Source organism: Carassius auratus, chromosome 43, assembly GCF_003368295.1.
Source record: "Carassius auratus strain Wakin chromosome 43, ASM336829v1, whole genome shotgun sequence".
In the NCBI taxonomy this organism is placed as follows: Eukaryota; Metazoa; Chordata; class Actinopteri; order Cypriniformes; family Cyprinidae; genus Carassius; species Carassius auratus.
The window spans coordinates 16,662,615-16,683,935 of NC_039285.1; the positions used below are offsets into that span (position 1 = coordinate 16,662,615).

Here is a 21,321-nt window from a genome sequence, read left to right on the forward strand (position 1 = left end):
ATACACACACTTTCAGTTGTTTTATTTCAATGAAAGTTTAGACTTTTGAATGAATGAATTTTTTTAATGAAAGATCGAAAGGAAAAACAATTCATTTTCAACAATTTAAAACAGACAATTTATTTTCACAACCGTATTTGCTCATATTTGCCAAGGATGCCAATAATAGTGGAGGGCACTGTATATATGTATGTGTGTGTTGGTATTGCCATTCAAAATAATTGACTGCACTTGCATTGCATAAGAAAACACCATTCTGAAAATACCAACATATACTGTATGTTACAAGCACATGCATGTTTTGGATGCTGATGTGCTGGTGTTAAAAGTTGGCTTCCTAACCAAGTTAACCAGCAAGACTTCCTGGGGTGACTAGCATCATCATTTAAATTGTACTGGTTCACCATCTAGATTAGCACCAGACTAGAATTAATCAGCAGAAACAAGTTAGTCAATGAAAGGTGGGTTTTTGCAGAGCTTTTACAAGATAAAAAAAAAAAAAACAATTAAAAAAAACTGTGGTGGATTGACAACAAAAAAACCTATTTCCTGAAGCACAAGGAGAACAAGCTAGTTAATTAAAGGTGGTTATTTGCAGAGCTTTCACAAGAAAAAATGTACTGTGCTAGATTGACACTTCATGCTTACTGTAAAATATGTGTCCTGTAGCAAACGTACAGAACCAGTGGATAAATTATTTCATCCAAATGAGAGCCCTGACCTCTATCCCACTGATTCTAGTTGAGCTATAGTGCAAACCCTGATAAATGCTCTTGATGCATGCTGCATGTCTCATCGATTCACTGCAGCTCTAACCACACGTAAGAGAACTGCTAGGAGCTGAGACCATGATTGCATCATTTCCTCTGACTGTGGGTGGCAGAAGGTCACTGCACTGATACCAGTCATGCTCATGAGAATACTCGTACATCTCAGAATGACTGACACCTGGAAACGGCGTGTTCCTGCACATTTGATGCATGAAATGACATCTAAAATGACTCAGTCAGAATGAGTACAAATTAATTATAATTAGGATATCAGTAGTTAGTTGGGAGAGTGATTCAGCAGACAAAATTACCCAAGGTCAGTGAAAAATAAAGCTGAAATTTGAGCATAAAATATTTAAGTAGGTGTGTCCTTGAATTAAACAATTTATTAAATGTGGGTGCAGTTTGTGAAATGAGTTGGTCATGTGCAGTCTGTTGTTTGTTTGTTTCAAATTTATCTATGGTTTTGGAGTTATTGTTAAAAGTTGGCAGAAGTAATTCAGTTCAATTATAAAATCGAATACATTTTCGTAGGAGTGGATGACGCATGTTGTACTGTAAAAGGAGTTCAGATTTCAGCATGTGTGAATAAGTCACTGGGTGGGAACTCACAGAACGACACCATCCTACACACTTGCAGATAAACAGGTAGAGCTTTACAGGAATTTTAGCCACTATATGTTAACATGCGGAAAAGACTAGTCTGTCACTATGGGTGTTTTGCTTGTTTCGATTACATATTTGGCTGGACTTCTAAAATTGTTGGCACATATGGCACACTGCTAATCTAGTGTTTTTGAGGTGTTTGGTACATGCTGTATGCTGCCAATTAGCATACTGAACATATTCAGTCATAATTATATAATCCTGTGCATCACCACTGTGCATGTTGTTTCCGAGAGTCCACTTGTATTTGTTCTTAATAGAAAACATGCTGTCTAACTAAAATATGAAGTATATATAAAATGTTAAATGTATTTTTAAATTCGATGTCAACTATACGTAAAATGCAAGTGACTTCACAAATACGTAAAATGCAAGTCACTTCACAAATAATTATTACAAAGAAACATAAGCAAAATCTTGCTTTGTTTACAGTGAGTGAAAAAAAAATCAGGCAGTATAAGTTTAAACCATAAAACAACAAAAATTGCTTAAAGACAGTAAACATATTGTGGTTTGTGAGTAATGTTGGTTAAAGGGATAGTTCACACAAAAGTATAAATTACCCCATGATTTACTCAATGTCAAGGCATCCTAGCTGTATATGATTTTCTTCTTTCAGATGAATCCAATTTGAGTTATATAATAATAATTAGGGGTATCATGATATACCGGTATTGGCGATAACTGTGATATTCAAAGAAACAATTGTCGATATCATGTTAATTTAGTGTGTGACGATTTACCGGTATTAGCGATAACAGCAATATTTTAAATGACCACTTCTCTTATGATAACACCACATGTAAATACTCCATCGCCAGTACATGGTTAAGCTCCCAGGTGGCAGTATTCTGCTTTAACGCTGACACCTGTCACCTCTCCGAGGACAGCTGTGTTCATCAGAGTAAGTTGCCATTATTTTACTAGTCATAGAATGGGAAACACTATATAACCTGTTAACAGTGGTTTTCTGTGTTCATATATTTAAGTAGAGGGTGATTATTCTAATATGTACCGCATTTTCTTTACTCGTGTTTTTTTTATTTATTATTTTTTTTTTTATCAAATACGGCCTGTGCGTAGTCACACTTTATTTCTTTGTACAAATCTATTAACAGTTACACGATTAAAACTGATCTTAAAAAACTGAGAAACCACACTGCAACATTAAACTTGTAAAATGTTACATTGGTTGCAGTGCCATGCACTTAATGCCTCATCTGCGGTCATTTTTCAATAAGATTCATTAGTTAACATTAGTTAATTACATTAGTTAATCTATATAAATAATAATGAACAATATTTCCACAGCATTTATCTACCTATCTTAGTTCAGGTTAATTTCAGCATTTACTTAAGCATTATTAAAATCACAAGTTGTGTTTGTAAACATGTATGCACAGTGAACTAATATGAACAATCAATGACTATTTGTATTAACGTTAACAAAGATGAATAAATTGTGTAATAAATGTATTGTTCATTGTTCATTCAAGTAAAAAAAAAGAAGACATCTTACTGTAAAGTGTTACCCTTAATATTTATTCATCATACTGTTGAACTTGACAGTATTTTCTCTCTTGTTATTTCATAGGAAATTCAAAGAAGATGGAGAAAGACAGAGTCTTGTGCCCTGCATTTATAAGTATCCTTATGTTTGTTGGGTAAAAAAAAAAAACTTAATAAACAAAGTAAAAAATTAATTGACTGATATAATTTGCCCCTAAGGTTTCTATAGATATAACGATATATCAATATTGTGAATTCTTATGGCCAGTATAACCATAATATAAAAAGTCTAACACTGTGACAGCCCCAAAGTGCAAAGTGCCTGGAATAACTCTCCACATGTCTAAGAACTGACATAGCGGCTGAATCACTCCAATCGCTGTTGCTAGTGTTGTTCTTTGTAGACCAGAGCCTTGCCACGGTGAGGCTAAATACCCTGGTGGGGAAATGGTTTGCGGAGGATAACACTGGGAGGCCATCATAGGCACAGACAGTGGCTCTGTGCTTCTGTGAGGCAGGGTGAGTGATGCAATATTGAGGGAATGGCTCTATTTGTGTTTTTATTAAACAAACTGAAACATGATCATTGCTTTTGTCTCCTGTAGGAACAAGGCAAACATAATGAAAGATGTGGTGCTTGTGAGCAAGGCCTCCAGTGAGTTCTCTCCTCTTCTTGGCAGGTCCGTCAGCACAAAGGTTTGGCAGCCGAGGGTGGTCCGCTGTCATGGACGAGATTCCTCCTCTGTCTGTGACAACTTTTCCCGGATCCCATCCACTGCTGGGGGCGAAAATCATGTCGAAGAGCTGCGGAGGCTCCTTAGTCATTCTCTTACTGGAGCGGGATGCAGATGAGAAGTGTGATCTCGATGGTGGATGGAATGGCTGCCGGGGCATCAGGTGACTCATCGTCTTAGATCACTTTTCCAACTCTTGCCTACCGTAGCAATAGGAGCACAGAAGATGCAGGTCCACCACCATCATGCTGGACACCGGGGTACCACAGGGCTGTGCTGAGCCCATTCCCCTACTCCCTCTACACCCACCACTTCAGGCTTGTGCATGGATCCAATTCCATCATAAATTTTGCAGATGACACCACAGTGATTGGCCTCATCAGAGACTACAATAAGATTGCCTAGAGGGAGGAGATACAGCACCTGGCCGCATGGTGTGCTGTAGGGCTGTCAACCAATATTCTAAATTCAAATATATATTAGAATAGTAAAAAAAAAAAAAAAAACTAATTTCAAAGGTGAAAATTAACATTCGAATAAAAAAAATGTGGAAAAAAATGCCCACGGTAGTAGAGGCGTGGCTGTCTGCTTTGCGATTGAGCGCGCTAGCGCCTGAGGGTTCAGGGACAGGTCACTGAAAGTCGACGCGTCTTGCAAGGATGATGGCAGAAAGTGCAGAGCCCAACTCGACCGCAGCAGAGAAAGTGAGGTAAAATTTTTGACCCACGAGATAAAGTTGTATGCAAGCTATGTAAGATACAGTTAGCATACCATTCGACCACCTGAACTGATGTCACATCTCACAAAAATGTCCACCCAAATGAGCATGGCATAATGTGTAGAACTCCAGCTAAACAGTCATGTCTTGACTGGACGTTTCTTTGCTTCTCCCGCCACAAGCTCTTTGTCCGCAACACAACTAGAGACCATAGCGCCATAAAAGGACATGAGACCGATCAGTACTGTCAAGCAATAGAAGCGAGGTTTGATTATTTATAGTTTCATGTCAAGGAAAAGTTCCTTGTTTACCACAGCACAGTTTGCTCGGAGCGTTCAATGTCAGTTCTATATGCTGTAAAACTTCAATTAATATTAATAATATTTGTTTCAATCACTGAATGAAGCCTGCTATACTTGCAGCCTTAAATTGCTTGCACAAAACTCTTGATCAGCACTCAAAATTTGTTTGTTCATCTAAACCGTTATGCGCAGAGAGTGTTAGGGTGAGGGCGAGAGAGGGTGAGGTCTGCGTTCTTGGCCATTAGTTGATTTCCTTGTTTTTGTGTAGGTAATATGTTGTCAAATATTTACTACCTATACAAGTAGTTATGTCTCTTTGTATTATTTTGTCCTGTTATTGACGTAATGTGCGTCATTGACAATATGTGACAATATGTTCGATTAGCTCGAATATTCTTTTTTTTTTTTTTTAGGGAATATTCGAACTTAATTTTTGAGCAATTTTGACAGCCCTAGTGTGCTGACAACAACCTGCTCCTTAACAACAGTAACACAGAGGAGCTTATCATATGTGATCGAGAACATCCTGAGCAGTTGAATCACTGTCTGGTATGAGAACTGCTCAGTGGCTGACCGCAAGGGACTGCAGAGGGTGGTGAAAACTGCACAATGCATCACAGGGACAACACTTCCTGCTATTAAGGACATCCAGAAAAAATGCTGTCTACATCAAGCTTGGAGCATTCTTAAGGACTCCTTTCACCCTCACCATAGACATTTAACCTCCTTCCCTCTGGGAGGTGCTTCAGGAGCCTATGGACAAGGACCAGCAGACTCAGAAACACCTTTTTCCCTACACACAAAGACCACTACACACTCCTCAACCTTCCTCATCACTACTTCTGGTTTAAAAAAAATAAAATAAAGTAAAATAAATAGTAGTAAAAAAATAAAAAAAAAATAAAATAAAAATAAAACCTGTTACACTTTTTATTAATTGCACTACTGTCTGTACATCCAAATTACTGAATGATCCATTTGCATTTGGAATATTTTTCTATGTACCTTTTTAATGTCCATTGCACTAGTGTTTTGTACAATTTAACATATTGCCTTAAACATATGTTTTTAAGTTTGATATAAGGTTGCTCCACACTATGTTTGTTTGAAGCAGTGACATCAAATTATGCATCTTTCTGAGGTTGGGGTTGATCGATCTGCCACAAGTTCAGAGGTTGAATGTTTGAATTCAAGCGGTGATGCAAGCATTATTTCCATGTCTGATTTCAAAAGAAAAGGCAGGATTTTATGTGTTTAATGTTAATAAATTTTACCGTAAATATGGATATTTGTCTTACAAAAATGCACCGATTCACTTCATGAAGACTTTATTGACTCCCTGGAGCCATGTGGGACATTTTTATGATGGATGGATGCACCCAGATGGCACTTGTAGGTCTGCAAAATGTCTGTTAAAGATTGCATAATCTGGAAAGCATCTGGTGTGTACTAACATCTGATAGATGTCTCTAAGATGTCAGTTTTACATACATTCTAAGTCATAAATATCTCAAAGACATTTTTTAAATGTTTATTTGACTTCTGATGGGAAAAATCCTATTGACGTATTGCAGATGAGCAAACGTTCTAAAAATATGTCTTGCAGATGTAAATGCAGATGTCAAATAGACCTCTCCATGATGTATGTGTCCTATCAGGACAATAAATTGGACTTTTATTGGACTATTGAATTATGTTACCCATCCTCTGTCATTATAAAGCTTGGAAGAGCCAAGCCATGTTTTTTAAAAATAATTCTATTCTTCTGAAAGAGGAAAGTCATACACACCTAGGATAGTAGTTTTTTATATGTATTTTTATACATTAAGTTCAGACATTTATCAATTTAACATTGAACAGCTATTTCTAACATGTCAGTATGAGAAGAAGAAACACATCAATACGCATACAAGAAGAAGAAAAAGAACAAAAACAAAAAGTAAAAGACAAAGAAAACACCTCTGAAGCACAGTCAAAGCTCATATAAAGACAACATCAGATCTTCTCGCCTTGATCGCAATGCAGGTTGACTCATTTTGTGAAATTTAATATATCATAATAAATCACGCAGAACTTATGTATGAGTGAGCAAGTGCAAACAAATGTGCATGAAACGTTGTAGCAACCCTGGTAATATAATTAAAGGAAGCTAACAAACAAACCTAATTATTTTAGCAACAGACACACAGCAAGACTGAAACTATGCAAAAGCCTACAGATCAAAACAAAAATCATCCCCTGTCTGCGATGTTTTGATCATCTGTGAGTAATCTCTCCCCTGATATTTGAAAGTTACTTACATCACAGATATTTCACTTTTACTGCTCATCGTATGAGAGTACAGCAGTGATATACACATTGAATGTATCTGAAGCTTGCAGGCATCTTAATTATTTCATGTGAGGGCTAAACTCTCAGTGTGTTGTTATTGTAATTCCCACAACAGATGCACTGTTCTTCTCTCCCTGTCTCAGAATGTTCTCATTGTGTCGAGAGCTGTCGCTTCTGCTTAACCCAACGCTGTTTAACCTGCTCCAATTAATTCATTACACTCCCAGAGAAACCAAAGTATAGTATAACATTCCAAATATTCCACTGAGTCTGAAAATTATAACTTATGTTTTAAGGCAAAAAAAGAAAAAGAAAAAAAAGAAGACCATTCAAGAAAGAAATTAAGAAATCTCGCCAAGTCTGTGCTGCAAATATACACTATAGTCTATGCTTATTCAGATTCTGCATCTGTGTCACCTTTGATGAAATAAATAAATAGTTGGTCTCTAGTGACCTCTAATCTAGTCCTTTAGGCTGGTTATGCACTTGATCCACTACATTATTTTACATCACACAAAGGTTTTATTTGTTGAGCTATCAGCTATTGGAATACGATTTGTACAAACGGACATTGATGATGCTCAAGAGCTGTTCATTTACTGAGTGTAAATACTCTCAGAGGGAGTAAACTGTTCTCTTATGTGTGCCCTCTGGAGATGCCCGGTATCTGTCTAAACAATGATAGCTCTTTTCAGGGTTTCCTCTGCAAGGCCAAATAGCTTGCCGGACTAAACAAACACTGTAACCCATATATCTGTCAATGACCGAGAAAGAGGCAAACGACTGAAAGCAAAAATAAATTTCAATCCTGTGTCCAAGATGTGCACCTGTCTCTGAGGAAGAAGGAAGCAGTGGTGGAAAGTAGATTATATATAGAATGAGGATCCACCAGGACAGTTTTGTACAAGAAGGCTCTGTTATAAAATCATGGGATAATGACCACAACTCCAGTTTGGGAAGAAGCCAAATTCAACTGAGAGGCCATCTGACTGGACAAACATTACTCAAGATGAACACAGCCTCTTGTTTTTATGTGTTTCCTGTCCTTCCGACCTGTTAAATGCCATTAGAAGCTTGCTGAATCTTTAAAACATTCACACACACACACACACACACACACACACACACACACACACAATCTTGGCTGTTGCAGGATGCAGGGGTGCAGCCCTGGAGAGCACGTGTCAGCCTTGCAGCAGTAAGGCTTGTAAAAGTGTAGAGGTGCTAAGCCTTTGATGCTGTCCTTATGGAGTATGGCCCATTGCTGGAAAAGATAACCAGGATGGCCCTTTCCTAACCTCCAGGCCTGTTCACTACCAACAGGAAGTTTTTTTATGCAGACAGAGAAGTCTGCTGATGGACTGGTTGTGAGTCAAGGAACAATGGGTAGGCGGGTGTTTGTTCACTTTCTACATAGCATGAAATACTCGCAACCCTACATAATACATAAACATGTGACTTATAACCCAGCCCATGATGCTAGTCTTGGATTGGATTGCTTCTGCACAGGCCTTTTAAATTTGCTAGTCCAAACCAGGAGCCTCTAATTGAGACTGTTGCACAAAAACAAAAACTAAATAAATATCATTAAAATGAACCAGTCTATAATAGAAGCACCTAATGTTGCAGAAAGTGAGTTTTTCACACAGCATAGGCTATAACAAAATCCAAAAGTGTGTCGGGTTATTAGAATGTATTCCCTTTGAACCACTAGATGGCACACAAATTTGCCACAACATCTTTCCTAAACATTCCTGTTTCACTTCTGTACACATGGAAATTTGACAGATCCTTGATGCGCTCAGGAGCAGCAATGCAAAACTGATTCTGACCTAATTTGGTTTAATATTAATGTTGTTGTAAATGTTATAGATTTATGCAGCAAATGGGAATCAATTAAAATACCAAATATAATTTGAGACAAATTTTTTTTTTTAACAACTAAAAAATGCGTAAAATGTAATCCTGCTGCTGGAGCTAAAGACACAGTATTTGACATGATAATAAAAAGCTTGCTGACTTTAACTGTTGAAATTACATGGTTGAATTCAGGTGGTTAATATAATTTAAGTTGCGTGTCCACCTTCCAGATATTGCTGTAATATTATTAATCATATCTTATAATAAAATATAATATTTATTATTATTATTATTATACTGTAAAGCCATAATACATTATTATGGTATCTCCCTCAAGCAACATAAAACTTTTTTTTTTTTTCAGTAATTAACAAGGTTATGTTGTGAGATACACTCTCATTCTGCTCACAGGTTAGTGGGAAATGTATACTGGTTCTGACAACACCAGCACCAGCTCTATTTTTGAGAAAGAAAAAAAATAATAATAATAATAATAAAGAGTATTTTGCAACCTCATTACTAGCCAAACCCAAGGGGATTGTCTTGGAAAGGTCTTCTGTTACACTTTATTACCAAACCAAACCAAAAAAAAAAAAAAAAAAGAAAAACACTGCATTCCCAACACATCAAAAGAGTATTACTTGTTGTTAAAGCTGTTTTTGACATTCAGCATAAGATGCTCAGAGACCAATTGTGAATATCTCTGTGGATTAGCCTTCTGGGTATCTGCTAGACGATTCAACATTACTGTAGTCTTTCTCATAGGGGTTCCACTGTTTGAACCAGCATTATGTTGCAAATAGTTGAAGATCATCGTGTAGTTATTCAACAGGAAAGCAAAGGCTTTTGGTGGTCTTTTATTGTGGCTTTGCCCTGTGGCCTGGAGTCCTACATTTTTTTCAGGAGAAAAAAAAAATCCATTTAAATACTGTCACTGACACTGTAGAGCTACAAAGTGGCAAATAATGTGTGGCATGCCAGAGGCAAACCCAATCGCTTACTTTAAGAAAATGATATGCCAAGCTACAGACTTGCAAAGGCTCAATCATAATTAAAAATGTCTAATTTATGCTGCGGAGAATTTCAGACTGCCCCTCTAAATCAGGCTGTTCTACTTGCCTCAAATAATTATGTAAAAAGCTATTGTTGTAAAAAAAAAAAAAAATATATATATATATATATATATATATATATATATATATATATATATATATATATATATATATATATATATATATATAAGGAAAAACAGGCATGCACCATAAGTCACATGTTTACTTACTGTTAGTTAATAAGGAACTTTGGTAAAATTGGTAATGCTAGTAAAAGCATCATGAACTAACAATATACAATATTTATCCTGCTTTCAATCTAGGTTAATGTTCATTTCTAATTCATAAGTTGTACAAAGAAGTTAACACTAGTTAATGTATTATGAACAAACATGAATGAACAATGAACAGAAATATATCTTAGCATTAACCTATAAAAACTAATACTGCACAAAAAAAAATAAAAGTAAATCTTGAGCATAACATAAACTTTAGTATGGAGTTGAAAATTAATTTGTATGACAACAGCACTGTTTTGTTTCCTAAATCACATTTGTGCTTTTCAGTTAATTATGTGCTAAACAGTGTGTTGTTTGAATGCCCGGTTGAAACTGGATAGTGAAAGTCCTAATATAAACAGTCTCTATTAAACAGAAGAATGGTTATACACTTATATACTAGCTCAGGGATACTTATATAAGCATGTAAGTAAATAAATAAATACAATTAAATTCTGCTAACATAACGCAGAGCTTAATATATATTTATCTTTGCTGCCACAGCAGACTTCTGAAGCCACCCGTATGAAATCATGAGATTCTTATGACTTCTTTTTTTTTTGCCGTTTCATATGATTAATGGGACTTTGATAGATCAGCAGTCTTTTATTAGGAACAAAAGCATAAAAGGCTGATTGTGGGACTCTGAGGGGCAGGTGGATTGTTCTATGTGTGTGTGTGTGTGTGTGTGGCATTCTGTGTCGTGTCTAAAAAGAAAATATGCTTGAAAGTCACTGTGATTTGTGCTGGGTAGCTGAAACAGGCGGTGAAGACTCGTGTCTTTATTATTTTTAGTTTGCTTACTTTCATATTCTATTGGAAACTTGTGTACTATTTATACTACATGCATGCTTACGTTCATGTTAAATACTGCTTTTTGCATGTTTTTGTTTGGTCAGTTGCTTATGCATATTGTGTTTTGCTTCATGTTTTGTTTATAAAACTGTGTCTGTCATAGGCAACTTGAAAGCAGGATGAGGTGCGTTGTGTTGCCAGGCCCATTTCAGGTGCAACATAGTAAAGACTGCTTTAGCACCAAGTTTTGGTGTCATGGTTATTGATTAATTATTGATTAATTGGTCATTCTGTTCAGGTGTGTGCACTTTAAGTTCCTGTGTTAGCTAATTTAGCTTGTTGGGTATCGTTTATGTCAGTGGTTCTCAATTCCAGTCTTCGTGTACCACTGCTCTGCACATTGTATGTATGTCTCTCTTATCCGATGTCCTCAGTTCAGTTCATGGATCTCCCTCCTAACAAGTTGATGATTTGAATCAGGCATGCAAAATAATGTTTAATTTTACTCTATTAAAAAACTACATATCATGAATTTCAAAGAACATCATAATGTACAAAGTAAAAAAAAAAAACAGATAATTGTGCTGTATGGGAGTTTCACAGCAACACACAGCATATTTAATGCCACACGCAGGTTAAACACACAGGAAGGAACCTCCTGAGGATATGATACAACATTCATAAAACCCCCATCTATCTCTATCTTTCTTTCTCACTCACCCTCTTCCCTTTAGAACATTAGTGTCCCCCCCCCCCATCCCAAGCTTTCTGCAATGTAGCACTTTTACTGTCAATTTAAGGAACAAGAAAAAAAAAAAATCTTTAGCCAGAATAACTTCAATGATCATAACGAGAACATAAGAGTTTATGGTGAGGTACGGTTCATGTTAAATGTTCAAAAAATGGAACATCACACTAAATAAGTGCAACATAAAACACGTTTAAAGTTTAAAAAAATGATATATAAATTGGTAGATCTTAAAAATAAGAAAGGATAATATCATAGATAGTGGAACTGGGTACAATTTTTGGAGCGGTTTTTAACATGTGTAGTGGTTATTGTTAGGTTGAAGTAACCTCCTTCAGTCTAAGTCTATAAAATGATTAATCTCTTAGTCAAATATTGTAGGCAGATTGTTTAGAAAAGCATATGATTTAAGGTATCAAATTATGAACAATAGTAATACTTATGACTGATTTAATAAAAGCCATTAAATAACAAAAAATTCTGATCAATTCAGGCAGAAGCCATGTCGACCACAGACTAAATATTCTACGAATGTCTTAGGATGTGGTTGGCCAAGTAGGCTGTTATCGATGGTATGTGTGCACCATGCATGTGTGTATGTTTACTGTCTTTAAAGACATTGTGGAAGGGCTGAAAAGTAAAGAAATATCTAAAAATAAATTAAGCAATCACCGCAGATGAGCCATTCCACAAATGCTTTATTTGGATTATTTACCTTTCTTTCACCATATGTTTCATGTAGTAAGCTCTGAGCATTATCTCTGAACGCCTCAGCTGCTGTACGACTTTCCGTGTTTGAGGGTGAGAACAACAGAGGAGGAGAGAGAGACAGAGACAGAAGAGTGCTCCATCTAAAGCCTCAACCACATCCTCTAACACATCTGTCAGTAGCAACTATGCTACCAACCTAAACTCTCACACACATACCTCTCTTTTTCTGTTTCTTCCTTACACACACATTGAAACTGTGAGTTCCGGGAAATCACATTAACATAAGTGTGACTGTTAACAAGCAGCCGCTAATCATTCACCATCTCAATGTATTCGAGCCTGGAAGGAGTTGACACAAGGTATAACTGCATCTCAAAGCATGCGAACATGCACACACACACAATTAGACTCAATCATGTGAATTATACTGGTTGAACAGTATATGAAAAAAAAAAAAAAAAAAAAACTAAACTGGACAATAATCAGTTCCCTTATTACTGTAATTCCAAACGTGCTTGACTTTCCACTGATCACTAATGGAGATGTTTTCCAAGATTTTACCATAGGCCTACCTATATATATATATAGTTATTGGGCCCCTCCTAAAAGCTTTCAATAGCTTCTTTGGGGTTTCCCCCTTTTTTTCCACACATTAACCTTTCAATAACTATTGTAATTTTGTCTTGATGTTGTGTGTGAAAAAAATGAAAATAAATAAATAAAATAAAATCATATATCTAATATTTAAGAGTATAATTATTTATTTTTAAAATGTCATAATCATTAGAATTAGATCAAAGACTGAAAAAGGCAAATTTATTTATTTATATTTAATTAAAATTTGGTTAATCATCAACAAACCAAATGGGAAATAATTACACAGAGAAGATTTCAAATCTCTTACCCCTAACATGAGCAATGGTAACTGTGTTGGTTGCTTTTAGTTTATTATAAATTAACAGGTCAAACACGCTAATTTACTTCTGTTTCAGTTTACAGATAAAATATTTTTTAAATAAAATAATAATAATAATAATAATAATAATAAGTGTAAAAAAATTAAAAAAATAAAAAACATTATCCACATGTGACATTTTGAGTGACCTGTAAAGGAAAAAAAAAGCAAGGTGGACTTTTTGTGGTGTTCAGGGGGGAAAGCTCTTCAAAAGACTTTGAAATGCCTCTGCAGGGTAAAAGTCAACAGGTGGCATGAATATAATTATGCTGTAAAGGTGCTTGTCTGCAAGATGTTTTAAACTCTGAGCATCCATTGATGCATATCTCACCATAATCTCACAAGTAAAAAAGCTAGACACCACAACCTCTTTAGATGAATTTCCAATGCTGAAGCTGATCTCTGGTTGTTCTTACTTGTAAACTCTATTTTATTTCAAAGTCTAAGAGTAAAGAGTGTCATGAGTTTAGCTTTGTAGATCTTTTCCAAAACCAAGTCAGCTGTCTACTTATACAACATTTAGCAGTCTTGTGTCTGAGTTTGTGTAACATGTTTAAACTACTGAATGTTCAATTCAGAGACTTAATTTCACACACAGGAGGCAACATTACAGTTTAGTTTCTACCTTACAGAGTAGTTGCCAATGTCGACAAAAGGCAGCAAGCTTACCAGGTTTTGAAACAGAGTTAGTCTGGTTTGGCTGTGTTATAAATGTACTCTCAGTATAAAAGAGCACAAAATGTACATGTTTCAGGATCTTGTCCAACAATGTTGCTTTGTGAAACCACAAACTCCTCCGCTTCACCTCCTCAATCATGACTTATAGATCAGTGTCACTTCCTGTTGGACTGGTCCATTATTTCATTCGGGGGTGTCAGGTGCCCAAAGTGCAATAATAAGCAGACATGCTATTGTTTTTTTTGTGTTTTTTTTTATTATAGTGATAATTGATTTATAAATTCCGTTTTTAAGAGTGGGCATCAAGCTGAGTAACTGTGTGTATTGTCCACTTTGCAGCCTATTCTGGTCAGGAACCACCCACTCAAGACCCTTTTCCACCACAAGAACTTTCCACAGGACTTTGGGCCGGAACTCCGTGTGTTTCCACTGCAGGAACCAGTGCCCGGTTGCATGAAACTCCTTAAGCTAAGAAATCCCTTTAATTTAAGGTTAAGGGTACCCTTAGGGAAACTTGGGTTGCAAGAAAAAACCCTAAGGGTTTCCTTAAGGATCTTAAGGCTGTTATTAAGTTTTCCCCCTTAATTATCTAAGTGTTCCCTTAAGCGTTGCAACAAAGTCCTTAGTGACCATTTCACCTTAATAAATTTAAGGGACCAAAACAGCTCCCTTAAGTCAACTTAAACTCAAAATATGATGGCTGATTTAGTGTTAATTGAAGAAGAGGAAATAAATAGTAATACAAGTGTGATTTTAGCAAGGGTTTGGCTTTGTGGTTCGTTATGTTCTGTTTACTGTAAGAGGTAGTAACTATAGCAACCGCAGCAATCTTTGCCGTATGTTGTCAGAAACTACTGTGAAACACTTAGTATAAAGACATAGGTAAGGGTGACAGTTAAGAGGTTTCTTGCAACGCTCTTAATGAAATCCCTTACCTCAGGGATTTTTTTCTCCCTCAGGGAAACCCTCACTTAAGGAGTTTCATGCAACCGGGCACAGGATCTAAATAAAGTTCTAGGTAAAAAATTGCCCCTCAGAAAGTCCCTGTTCTCGAGGTAGTAGTTTTTCAAAGGTCTGAAACTTTTGGGGACGGGACTTGATCGCTGAACATGCTGATTGGTTGAGTTCACACAGCATTGTATTTCAACCACCCTTTGCATAGTGAATTTTTGTAAAAAAAAGTTTACATATTACAGTTATTGTGTCATGAAATGTATTTTTTTTTAAAACTCAAATCTGTGGTTCATTAATAAAAACAGTGCCTATTTGAAAATGTGCTTATCCGATTTCGAATATGGGAGCTCCACGCGATCAGAGGGTGCAAAGTGATCATGTATTCTGATGTCACAAGTCCAAAATTTGCATACTTGGTATTGAAACGTGGGCAGACCTACGTCACCAGACTATATGCCTATTCTTCTCTGTACTTTAGAATGCAATGGAAACAGATGAGCAACAGGTCTGGGGGGAAAAAAGACCCTGAAGTCCATGATCATCTCCACAGTTTTGAACATGCTCCCAATTGTTAAGACGGCACCAGACAGCCAGCTCTTTAACCTCTTGTCTATAACCAGAGTCGTCACTGTCTTGAATGAGGCTGATAAGTGTGGTGTCATCTGCAAAATTCACGAGCTTGACAGAGGGGTCTTTAGAGGTGCAGCCACTGATGTAGAGAAAGAAGAGCAGTGGGGAGAGGATGCAACTCTGGGAGGCGCCAGTGCTGATCATATGGGTGCTGGATTAAAATTTTCCCAGCTTTACTGGCTGCTGCCTGTCTTTCAGGAAGCTGGTGATCCATTGACAGATGGAAGTGGGCACGGAAAGCTGATTTAATTTGGGCAGGAGGAGGATTGGGATGATAGTGTTAAAAGCCATGGTGAATTCCACAAACATGCTTACCTGACTGGTTACAGATAAACTGAAACCAGTCTTTCAAATGATTTCATGGCCACAGATGTTGGAACCACAGGTCCAGTAATTTGGGGTTTCTTTGGGACGGGGATGATGGTGGAACATTTGAACCATGAAGGGACTTTGCACAGCTCCAGTGATCTGTTGAAGATCTGTGTGAAGATTGGGGCCAGCTGGTCAGCGCAGGTTTTCAGACAAGCTGGTATCACACTGTCAGTTGTTGATTCACCACAGTGTGGGGAGGATGGTGGCTTGTAATTGGTTATGTCTTTCAGACCTGTCCACACTGGTAACTGGAAGATAATTGGTTCTTTAGCTTTCCAGAATAATTCCTCTTTGACAGTCTGATCTCCTTTTCCACTGTGTATTAGGCCTGTTTATATAATAATCTGTTCCAATTCTTCTTCTTCGTCTTCTTTGGACTGACAAAGCAGTCTGCGTTTTGCAGTGAACCATGGTTTGTCATTGTTGTATGTTAAATTAGTTCTAGTAGGAATGCATGTCTCCACAGAGATTGATATAAGAAGTTACAGTCTCTGTGAGCTCTTCCAGATTGGAGGCAGCATCTTCAAAAACACTACAATCAGTGAAGTCGAAACAGGCTTGTAAATCAGGCTCTGCTCCATTAGTCCTTAACAGAGGTTTAGCTGATTTCAGTTTCTGCCTGTAGGTTGGTATAAGATGAACTAAACAGTGATCAGAGAGTCCCAAAGTTCCCAGTGGGACAGAGCGATATGCATCCTTTACTGTGGTGTAACAATGGTCCAATATATTGCCGTCTCTGGTGGGACATGTAATGTGCTGTCTGTATTTTGGCAGTTCATGGGAAAGATTTGCCTTATTGAAATCCCAGAGAATGATTCAAACAGAGTCAGAGTATTGCTCTGTCTCTGTGATCTGATCAGCAAGTTTTTGTAGAGCCGATTGAACGATTGGACCTCCAGTGGCAAATAGAATGGTTTACAGTTAATGAAGAGCACTTCTAGATCGGGACAGCACCATCTTCTTGAACACTGTTACATCTGTACATCACCGTTTGAAGATGTAAAAACATGTCCCGCCGCTGTGATATTTCTCCATTGATTCTGCATCGTGGTCCGCTCTGAACAGCTGGAAGCCTGGCAGATGTAGCACGCTGTGCGGAATAACGTCATTCAGCCATGTTTTTGAGAAACACAGAGCAACAGAGTTTGAAAAAGTCTTGTTTATCCAGGAAAGCAGAAGTCAGTTTTGTTGGGTAGAAAACAGAGATTCGCCAGATGGATGCTAGTCAACAATGTTCGATATCCACATTGACTGAGCTTCACGAGCACTCCAGCTTGCTTTCCCCGTCTGTGCATCCTAAAGGGTGCATCTGCAAGTGCAAACTTTGGTCTGTTTCCAAAAGAATTTATGAATTATAACAATTTAAGTTTGAATAGTATACTTTCAAGTCTTTGTTCAAAATGGGGGGCAGGTGACAGTCCAGAGGTTAAAGGGATACGACCAAGAGCTTAGCATCATACTAAGTCTTGGCCTGTCACACAGGGGCTACCGCTTGCTCTTGCTTAAACTTGCTGATGGAACTGTCTCAACTGTCATCAAATAGGTATCCTGAGTGTACATACGTAGGTGGAGTGGTGCCCAAGATGAATGGGGCTTTTACCAGCTCAAGAAAGGGCACAAAGCAACTGTGTGAAGCCCTTACCATAAATGTTTTTTAGAAAAGAACGCAGAGTACTAGTGTGCGAACTTACCACAGTGTGGATTTTAGAAAGTGCCCAAAGATGTCCACACTTACCATATCATGGATTTTAGGGTAACGTTCTAAGAGGATCTCGTGGCACTCTGAAAGAGCAGCTCATAGATGCAATGTCTCCAAACCAATATATTTGAGTGTCATCAACTCAATCTATGGGATAATGCTTCAGAGACTAGCTATAAAAATACAGCTGAGAGAAGGGACAAACATCCAGCTCTCAAATGAGAGGGGAGCTTGACCTTCCATGTGTTCCACTGCTGGAACAGCTATCAGTAATTTACTTAGCCGAGAGAGCAACACACCCAGTTCTCAATGAGAAAGAGGGCTCAACCTACAGCATTTTCCAATGCTGGAATGACTTGATGCAGGTTACCTAGCTGAGGGAGGATAAACCCAGCTCTCAACAAGAGAGGGGGGCTTGACCTACAGCATGATTTTTAGAATCAGAATGGGAAGTGTACTGCAAGCTAGCAAAAATCTCAGGAGAGTTGGATCAGAGAGGTGGAGGAAGGGCCTAGGACCAGGACTCCTAAGATGTTCGGCTTCAGACCTGGATTTTCATGGAATGAAGGATTTGAAGACAGCTGAACGTGCCTTTACCTCCCTGAAATTCTCGACTAACGTCTTGACAGAGGTACCGAAAAGTTCGGAAGGTGAAACAGAAGCATCAAGAAGAAAGCCCTTTTCATTTCATTCTTTCATTCCCGATATCTGCCAGATTCACCCACCGATGTCTCTCCATTACTACCATGGCTGAAATAGACCTGCCCATGACAGAGGCGGCCTGCTTAGTAGTATGAGAGCGAGATCTGTGGTGTGGCACAGCTCAGCTACTTCAGCAGGAGAAAGGCATTTGCCTTTATCCAGATCTTTCAGTAGATCAGCCTGATATGCCTTGAGTACCGCCATCTTGTGCAACGAAGCCACAGCCTGACCAGCTACTTCCTATGCCCTGCTATTTAAACAAGATATATGCTGAAGGCTTAAATGGCAAGAAGGGAGTAGTAAGAGAGGACGTCTCACCCATAAAGAGATAGCTAGTCAGCGTCTCTTCTACAGAGGGCATCTTATCATAGCTGTTTTTGAACATCGCCTTGATACTGGCATAACTCATATGCTGGAATCAAAGGATGTGTGAGGAAAATGGCCTCTTCCATTCCTTCTCAATCTCTGTATGGAAATCAGGAAGAAATGGAAGACTCATCTGAGGTGGTGGGCTATGGCCAGAAAGATAATGCTCATGGAGACAACCTTGCAGCGTCACTTTCTTATCCCACTTCCACGGCAAGCCCAGGCTCACCTTGACACAATCCATGACTTCCAACAGCTCGTCATAGGCAGGGATTGGGAAGGCCCAGATTCTTCGCCATCCTCAGACATCTCCTGCTTTTCCTGGGCTGAACCCAGCAGAGCACTGGCCCCCGGATCAGACGATGTTAAGGAAATAACATCATCCTCCAGCAACTCTCTGGAGCGCGAGAGAGAAAGCCCCTCTTTAAACTCATCGGCCAGATTCACCTGCGATCCCCATGAGCTCATTATCCTCCTCCAGCAGTGGGTCCAGAACCGTGGGTAGCAGATGGCTGCCCCTTTTTCCACGAAAAGAGAGACAACGAGAGTAGAGCTTTTTCTTCTGAAAATGCATGCAAAATGCCCCCCCACCCCCCTCCACAAATTGACAAAGGTCGCAGAGATCTTTTGTCTCATCAGGTGTCAAATAATGATGACATGGATGCACACATCTTCTAAACATTTTGCTAGTGCTCACCTTTTTGCTTACCAAATTTAAAATGCACACTTAAAACAAAACAGTCAGTGAAGATGAAGAACAGGATGACGTGTTCTCCAGGCGCCTGTTTATACTATAGTCACACCGGTAGTGACGTCATGGGCCGACGCCGGCCAACATGTTGTTGGAGTTTTTCAATATACTGTATGCTTCTGACATGGGTCATGATGAGGCATTCCCCATAGTGACCCCTAGAGGACACAGTTTGAAGTTCTTGAAAGGGAACTCATGAGATGGTCCCACTTATTTTAACATGCAAAAAAGAGAGAAAAGCTTGATTATGGAAATTGAGAAACAATGGATATTTTATGGCAAATACCCAAAGTTAACAACAAAAAATAAAAATAAGTGTGAAGACCTGGGTATTGATTGGGTTTTTTCCAGTAGAAGACGGATGACTCCACCTCCCCCTCGTAACCTGGTTGCATCCGTGACACCTGTTCCCAATTTCCCTTTCCTCTTTAAGAGAAGCAAGATCGATGGCAGAGGGGCGGGCGACCAACTTGATTGTTTTTCATTATGGTTTGATAATATTTCTTTTTGCATACTTCACGACACCACAGCACATTACATTCTCACACATACCCTTATAACCCCATTACTGACTTTTGAATACTACCGTACTACGTTTTGTATATTTGTCTCATCTAAATAAAACGTTTCTTTACGAATTGGCTCTCTTATGTCCCAGTTTTTGTTGCGTCCCCTTTTGAGTCACAGGACGTAACAATAAGGATGCAATCTACGAAGTTCTGAAAAAAAAAGTATATGTTTTACATTCATTGCATGGGCAGTGCATTGCAAATGCTGAAGAGCACCCTAACATAAATAACTCATCCACAAAATTTTCTGTTTTGAAATTTTCTGTTCTGTTTTGAATGTTCAAGCTGTGATTTTGTTGCAGAGTGCAACCTTTTTTCTTTCAGTGTGGACAGAAAATTTGCTTAATGGTGGAATATAATTGGTGTCACTATGTCTGGTGTTCAAGGTGAGTAAACATTGAAGTGTGTTTAACAGAGACAAAATTCTGGAAGACTGCAGCAAGAAAGAATACATATGATATGATATGATATTATATGATTATATGTAAATACAACATTCTGGAATTAGCATGTCCTCAACTGTGCAAGCATCAGACACTAACATATAACTTGTGAAATGTTCGAACTGTATCTAATTTAAGACGGACCAGCACAGACTCACACACACTTATAACAGTCCCATGGGGCACAGAGGGCAAAGCTGGACAACTCAGCCGAGGCTTTTTATGACAAATATTGATCCTCTTGCTAGGGTGCACCGCAAAAACTCTGCCTAGACAGACAACAAAAAATAAGTGTAACCATATCACAACTTCCTGCCAGAGGAAATTAATCTCTAGACATGAGCTAGTGTGGACACTATTTCGGTTCACTGTAGGGGGCTGAATGCAGGAGACCCAAGCACAGGACCCTTCCCTGGAGATGTGTGAGTGTGGGAATGTGTCAGGATGCTGCAGATTACTGTAATAAGAGTGTGTAAAGGTTTTGGGGTGCTAGTACTAGTGTAATGGACTACCAGCAAGAGTGTATGTGTCAGAAACAACATCATTGATGGATTACAAGAAAAAAAAAACTGGAGGGCTGGTGGGTATGTGTACAGGAGAGAGAATTACAGTGAGGAAACTGATGGGTGAAAGGTCACATTGTCTGAAGACAGATATAAAATATCCATCCATTTCAGATCTTTCCAAAACAGAAGAACTGCTCACAAATTCCCATGGGTAAAGCACAT

At 38.2% G+C, this 21,321-nt stretch overlaps 1 protein-coding gene and 1 long non-coding RNA gene across 2 annotated transcripts in view; one reads left to right on the plus strand and one right to left on the minus strand.

Annotated features, from left to right (window-relative positions):
• Positions 1–21,321, minus strand: part of mafa (MAF bZIP transcription factor a) — a 111,956-nt gene that overhangs the window by 51,145 nt on the left and 39,490 nt on the right. The window lies entirely within an intron of this gene.
• Positions 722–4,703, plus strand: LOC113061805 (uncharacterized). Its single transcript, XR_003278431.1, has 3 exons — positions 722–1,086; positions 3,031–3,464; positions 3,551–4,703. It is a non-coding gene; the product is annotated as an uncharacterized LOC113061805 (long non-coding RNA).